Here is a 6,191-nt window from a genome sequence, read left to right as displayed (position 1 = left end):
GTCAAGATTCAAGCATCACTGTTCTAATAGCAGTGGCATTTTTCTCTAAAATTATTAAAAAGTTACTCAGATTGCCTTAAATCTATGTATTCTTGGGCTACTGATGGAGTGCAGGACAAGCACAAAGGGCTTCTGCAGAGTTCTCCGTGATCTCATGGGTTCCTAGTCCTGGATGGAGCAGCCACGTACTTCTAAGGAGCCTGGCCAAGCTGTGCCACTGTCCCCAGACACTGCTTTCTAAAAATCTGTCAACTGCACAGCATGTGGCTCCACTCTCTAGTTCCCATGCCTCTTGCCCCTAGCAGTCTATTCATCTCTGTTGAGAAAAAAAGGAAGAAAACTATTAGTGTGTACCCCAGTTATGGGTTTTTGTGGGGGTCAAATTAAAAGCCTACAAGGCACTCTGTGTTTTCTAGGCAGAAAACACAGTAAGGATTCAATGAAAAGTGAAAGTTGCTCAGTCATGTCCTACTTTGTGACCCCATGGAATGTAGCCTGCCAGGCTCCTCTGTCCATGGAATTCTCCAGGCAAGATTACTGGAGTGGGTAGCCATTCTCTTCTCCTTGGAATCTTTCCAACCCGGGGACTGAATCCAGGTTTCCTGCATTGCAGGCAAATTCTTTGCCATCTGAGCCAACAGGGAAGCCCAAGAAGTCAATAAGTGTTAGCAATTTAATGAGTGTTTGCCACAATTCTGTCTGCTTGTAGGAGATAATTCTGAGGCTTGTAGCCATATTCATAAAAGACATTCATTTTCCCTTTCCAAGAGCCATTTGAAGCTTCCATGCTAATTTGATCTGGGTTATTGCATTAGTTTTCTACTGCTGCTATAAAAAATTACCACAAATGCAGTGGCTGAAAACAGCACAGGGCTGCTTTCCCCAGGAGGCTCAGGAGAGAACCCATCTCCTTGTCTTTTCTAGCTTCTACAGGCCTCCTGCATTTGTTGGCACATGAACTCTTCCTTAATCTTCAAAATCAGGAGTGTAGAATTGTCAAATCTCCCACTGCTTCCAAAACCACAGCTCTTTCTGTGACCATGACATTTTGGCTTCCCTCTTCTAAGGAACCTTGTCCTTACATTGGGCCCAGCCAAATAATCCACAATAACCTTCCCATCTCTCCATCTCAAGATCATAAGTCTTGGAGATTAGGATGTGGACAGAACTGAGGGTCCATTAGTCCATCTACCCCAACACTTGATTTCTCATCTTCAGTGAAAACAAGGGACTAGGTGACATTGGAATTTTCAGATGACTCAAAACTATCAAAGCTATTTATTTTCAGGATTGTTTACATATTATCATGTATCAGAAATATCCAGATAAAAACTCCATCAAACATTATGAGTTGGTTGATGCATCATCCATTTCTAACTCTTTTCTTGCTTTGTTACCTCTGCTCAGAAAGTGCATACTTCCTTGGAATGGCCAAGTGACACAGTTCTTGCCAATGAGATATAAGTCAAATCTGTTGGGAATTTTGGGGAAACTTTGCTTACATCATTCAAAAAGACCTATGTCTCCCCCTTATTTGGGGGTACATACCTGATTGCTGGAATTTCAGCAGTCATCCTGTAACCATGAGGAGAAGGCTAGGCTAGGGAATCACAAAGACATTGACCCTGCCATTATTAAGTTACTGAAACAACAGTAGCAACCACCCTAGTAACTTCCTGTTATGTAAGAATAAGTAAACTCATATTTGTGCTACCCACAGTACTTAGGTTCTCTATAACTTACAGTTGAACAAATATAGCAGCTTAATAAATTACCGAGTCTAACCCTGAATGCCATATCCCATAGAAGTCACATAGCAGGACAATAGCAGGAATAAACACTGATAATATTTTACTGGATAATGAATTTATGCTATTATCTGATTATTTTTAAACTTATTAATGGAAAACTCCCCTCTTGAGTCAAACCGATAACTTTACAGGCCAGAAATAAATTGTTGTCCAACGTAAGCCGGCTGAGGAAAGCTTGCCAAGTATTTTTCTCTTTAAAAGCATCTCCTATTTCTTATGCTGAGTGCTGAAGAATTGATGCTTTTGAACTGTGGTGTTGGAAAAGACTCTTGAGAGTGCCTTGGACTGCAAGAGATCAAACCAGTCCATCCTAAAGGAAATCAACGCTGAATATTCGTAAGAAGGACTGATGCCGAAGCTGAAATTCCAATACTTTGGCCACCTGATGTGAAAAGCTAACTCACTGGAAAAGACCCTGATGCTAAAATGATGGGAAAGATTGAAGGCAAGAGGAGAAGGGGATTAGATTGTTGGATTAGATGGTTGGATGGCATCACTGACTCAATGGACATGAGTTTAAGCAAGCTTCGGAAAGATGATGAAGGACAGGAAAGCCTGGCATGCTGCAGTCCATGGGGTTGTAAAGAGTCAGACACGACTGAGTGACTGAACAACAACAGCAAATTCCTTATGTTTAGTCTTCATCTCTGCTTACCCTTAAAGGTCTATTATTTCTACAATAGAAAATATTTTTCTACCTCTGTTTACATTGGACTTGGATTACTTATTGTCTCACCATTGTTTTTTTCCCTTGGGTAAGTGAAGTTCCTTTCAGTTCTGAAAGTCAAGGTTTTGTATCACTGCAGAAGAAAAACCTTTGTTTTTGAAGCTAAAATACTTTGCTCATAGGGGATTTCCAAAAGAATTGAATGGCACACTCAGGGGTGCAAATTCTAGGGAACCCCCTTAACTTCTCCTGTTCCCCCAATAGCAGCCAGTTTCCATGAAGCACTGGCTGCAGCCTGGATAAAGGGATTTTCATACTTTCTGACCCCTGAAGATACTTACCTTGGGTCAGAATGCTGAGTGGTCAGCAACCTTTATGTAGAATTATGTGGAATGTGCAATGCAGAAGTAAAAACAAGGAAAAGCAGAAAGATAAGAGACAGAGGTTCATGGTCATGCAGTCTTGATAGAAGTATTAATCATAAAAGAAAAGTCTACAAACCCGTCTTAAACATAATGGTTAGTGTATTAGTCGAGAAGGCAATGGCAACCCACTCCAGTACTCTTGCCTGGAAAATCCCATGGGTGGAGGAGCCTGGTAGGCTGCAGTCCACGGGGTTGCGAAGAGTCGGACACGACTGAGCGACTTCACTTTCACTTTTCACTTTCATGCATTGGAGAAGGAAATGGCAACCCACTCCAGTGTTCTTGCCTGGAGAATCCCAGGGACAGGGGAGCCTGGTGGGCTTCCGTCTATGGGGTCGCAAAGAGTCCGACATTACTGAGGCGACTTGGCAGCAGCAGCAGCAGCAGCAGTGTGTTAGTCCCTCAGTCATGTCCGACTCTTTGCAACGCCATGGACTGTAGCCTGCCAGGCTCCTCTGTCCATAAGAGGGTAGTTACTATGAGAATTGCTGCTGCTGCTAAGTCGCTTCAGTCGTGTCTGACTCTTCTCGACCCCATAGACTGTAGCACACCAGGCTCCTCCATCCATGGGATTTTCCAGGCAAGAGTACTGGAGTGGGGTGCCACTGTTAATTCTTGAAATGTTAGAAAACTTATAAAAATTTTTGTAATTTCAGGTATTTCGACTCCATTTTCAGTGTAGACACTTTAGAGATACCCATATACGTGTTTAATTTTAAGATGGTACAAACTTTAGAAAACACCATCAATTTAACTATAATTTTATTTTTGTGTGGAGGACATAAAGCAAACCACATTGTGTAGACAAACAAATTTTTATGCAGCCTAATTTTATAAAAATATACAGCATGAAAAGTGAGAATTTTTGTCTTGAAGGAAAATTCTAGTTCTTGTGGCTCTGCCAGAGAGATCTAAGCTCAGATTCTTCACTGTGAACCTGGAATGTGAACTATGGTGGTGGAGCACGTGGTGGGGCTTGTGTTGTGAGGGCCTGCTTGGAGAAATGTAAAAGAATTAAGAATAAGGAAAGATCATGTCACAACTTGGTCAATATTTACAACAAATTTTGGACTTGAGTGCCATAGAAAGTTAAGAATTGAGTTGATTTCACATGTCCTGGTTTATCTGAAGATAAATGGGTCCTACCCTTGACAATATTGTGAAAAGATGAAGACCCATTAGAGCTTATCAGGAAACACACAGGAAAACCAAGAATGAGAGTTTGGATTTCAGCTTACAATCAATTTGTGATGTGACCAAGCACATTATTTAGGCTTGCTGGCCTACGATATCTTCTGCAAAATTAGCACAAATAGGCTATTGATCTCCCACAAAATATCTGAGCCATTGAAAGCACAGGGTTGTACTTCTTTGGGATTACCCAGCGAGTCTGGGGCAGGGATGCGATGCAGGAATTTTCCTCATTTAAGCAGAGTGGCTGCAGGGCCTTGACTGGCGTAATGTAGGTTCTGGGGCCAAAGTGAGGAGCAGCACTGGGGCCAGGAGCTGGCACCTGCCACCCACCAGCATTGTTCAACCTTCTGAACTCCAGCCCTCTGGGCCAAGGGTCTGTGAGAGGAGTGAGGGCGAGCCTGCCAAAGACCACAAGACCATGTGGAGGCTGAGGATACAGACCTTGGCTTTCAAATCTGTATGACAGATGGTGAAAGTCAAGTGGTCATTTAGTTTCTGCCATCAGGCCTTAGCTTTCTGTCCATTCCCGAGTTCATGTCTGGTATGAGGCACTCATAAGCACTACTAACCTGATGAAATTTGTGAAGGGATGGAGCTGAGGGTAAGAAGAATTCTAAGGGCTACAACGTGACCACAGTGTGAGAGAAAACAACTAATTGCAAGTGGGAACAAAATCTTCTGCAAATGCAAATGGGAGAAATCTTAAAATAATAAAAAGGATTCTGGAGAATAAAAATCTATCACAAAGTAAATTGATAAGCGTCCCATGCAATGCAATCAACAATGCTCACATGCTTTCTACAGTTAAACAGACTTAGGAACAATCTCTTGGGATCTAACTGAATCATAAGAACAAGAGTTTTTGTCCTCATTCTAGAATGGTGCTTTTCAAAATGTAGATTACAACTCATAAGTGGGTCATAAAAATTAGTGGGCCATGACTAGCATATTTTCTTTCTAATGAAGTAAAGTAGAATAGATGATATCAGATTGAATGACACAAAGTGAGTTCTGTGAAGCTTTTGCTTCAATTGTGTGTGTGTGTGTGTGCTGAGACACAATGCAGAATATACTTCTTACTGTGGGTAGCTGTCAATAAAAGATTAAAAAACTTTTTTTGAGACTTTCAAAAAATCTGGAGTAAACTTTGTGTTGCGGGCTGAATTGTATTCCTCAGAAACATATGTTGAAATCCTAAGCCCAAATGTGTATATGAACTTATTAGTATATAGCATCTCTGCAGGCCTAACACAAGTCGATACATTAGGGAACATTTTAAACATAATGTGAATTTCACATTTGCTTATGTATGATTTATTCTGGAAGAAATACTAAATGAATGCACCCAGCTGAACCTAACTGTCCTGGAAAACTCAAAATGCTCATAAGCACACATTTCAAATACCTACCTAAGTTGAACAGGTGTTATGAGCCATACCCATCTGCTGTTACAAGTCCCCTGACTGATTTCAGACAACTCTCCTTCCACCATATCACACTTAACTCACAACTGCTACCCTTCTTGTCTTTGTCAAGATGAAGTAACATTAATTTTAGTATTTTTGCATTTCTTATCCATTCAAAATATGTGGTTATGTTTTTTTCCAAGGTTCTATTTTTCTTTACATGTTACTGCTGACATTTTTGAGTATTGTGTCTGAATCACATTTTTTAAACAAGCCCTGAGGTTGTCATTGTGTGATTCTGTAGGACACAGTGAATGTTTTAGGAATGCTATGTCCTGTGATAGCAGAAGTGATTGCACAGTATTTAAAACCATGACACTGAATGAGATTATCTAAGGGGTAGAAACAGAAGAAGTTTGAGTCCAGGGGCACATAAACCATAAACTTCACAGGTAGAGGAGAGGAAGAGTCAGCAAAGGAACCATCTGGTGAGATTGGAGGAGTTGGCTTCTAGAGCTGTGGTTCTAGAGAGTGTTTCAAGGAAGCGCTAATCCACTGTGTCCAGTGCTACAGAGAAATCAAGAAGGAAGAGCACTGACTAAGCAATGACCCTGAATATAGTCACATGGAGGTCTTGAGGGATTTTGATAAGTGCAGGTTGGGTAGAGTAGTGAGGGTAAGCTGAATT

This window comes from Bos javanicus, chromosome 9, assembly GCF_032452875.1.
Source record: "Bos javanicus breed banteng chromosome 9, ARS-OSU_banteng_1.0, whole genome shotgun sequence".
Taxonomy (NCBI): domain Eukaryota; kingdom Metazoa; phylum Chordata; class Mammalia; order Artiodactyla; family Bovidae; genus Bos; species Bos javanicus.
Note: the sequence above shows the minus strand (reverse complement) of the source record.